Genomic DNA, 1,627 nt, shown 5'->3' with positions numbered 1-1,627 from the left:
GATACCCCGGCGATCAAAGATCCCCCGGATTACGGTACTTGTTTGTATACGCTACTGAAACGTAGTGGGTATCAGTAAAGAACACTTTAGATCAGCGGTTCTCAACCTGGGGTGCATGTACCCCTGGGGGTACCTTCTTTGGCCCCAGGGGGTACCTCGAACAAAAATGCGTAATGGCGGATGTATTGCAATTGACCTTTCCCGTCAAAAATTATATCTCGTTTTATTGACCCAGTCAATTATTTGGCTCATTGAAGTCAACTTTTCCAAAGAACTAATTTTAGCCCTTCATACGCCGGTTGTGGTGGACAGGGTTCAAAAGTTACAAAATCTTAGAATAATAAATATCGAAACTTTATCAATAAGTTTTTATTGGAATTGACCTTTCCCCTCATATTTTTTTATTCGCTTAATCGATTCTTTACTATATTTAATGTCAACTTTAAAAAAAAACGCATATTTTTGACGCCTCTAAATATTTTTAAAATTTAAAACTAAATATCGGAATAGTGCTGTATTTCAAGATTGGCCTAACATCCTTCCGATTTTGAACGAACATCGGGTGATTTTTCTAGACCGATTCACACGTGCAGTACTTTTTCGGATTTGGTTTTCGTTCTTGCCTTTCTCGTATACTAAGTATACGTAAAGGCTATATGATCGCTCCAAAAACAAACTTTTTATAGAAGGCCCGGAGACCCATAGTGTTATATACCGATCGACTCAGCTCGACGAATTGAGGTGATGTCTGTTTGTGTTTTTTTTTTTTTTTACAAGGGTTAAAGGCCATCAAAAATCTGCGCGACAGACACCTCGAGCATCCACACTATGCTCGAAGGCGAACAGGGATGGGCTCCTCCCGACCTGCTAAAAATGTGCCTCCCGGATAAACCAGGTCCCTTATCCTCCTTGCCTCGATCCCCCCGGGACCACTGGATGCTGCGACTACTTCGGGGGGGGCTGTGCTCACGCACTTCTTCTAAAATTCCGGCCCCTAGCTTAGGCTAGTTCGCCGACTGGCTTGCTGAGATCCACTGCTACATTGTCTCGATCCCTCGGCGGTCGTGCCGCAAACTTCCTCACTCGAATCCTCCTGACTTCCACCGGCGTCGAGGGTGGTCCACCAGTTCCGGTGAAGGAAACTTCCGCACTGATGGTGCCCCGACTACCGGCGGCTATCGCAGGGGACGCTTTCGCGCATTGCGCCGACTTCGTCTTCGGGTTGCAGAGGTGGTCCGACAGTTCCGGTGGTGGATAACGTCCGCACTGGCGGTGCCCTACATACCCGAAGCACTTCCTTCTTCTTTCTTCTTTCTTCAGCAGGTTGACTGATCGAGTGCCGAAGTCGGTCCGACGATTCCGGTTGGCAGAAAACTTCCGGTTCACCGGCGCCCCGACGACCCGAGGCCAACACTGCTCACTATGCTGGATTTTCCTCCGAGCCGACGCTTGTTTGCTGGTCCCTTCTCCATGTCTGTGTGTGTGTGTGTGTGTGTGTGTGTGTGTGTGTGTGTGTGTGTGTGTGTGTGTGTGTGTGTGTGTGTGTGTGTGTGTGTGTGTGTGTGTGTGTGTGTGTGTGTGTGTGTCTGTGCACCAACCCAAAAAAATGTCACTCATTTTTAGGTAC

The sequence above is a fragment of the Armigeres subalbatus genome, chromosome 3 (assembly GCF_024139115.2).
Source record: "Armigeres subalbatus isolate Guangzhou_Male chromosome 3, GZ_Asu_2, whole genome shotgun sequence".
In the NCBI taxonomy this organism is placed as follows: domain Eukaryota; kingdom Metazoa; phylum Arthropoda; class Insecta; order Diptera; family Culicidae; genus Armigeres; species Armigeres subalbatus.
This window is presented reverse-complemented; position numbering follows the sequence as displayed.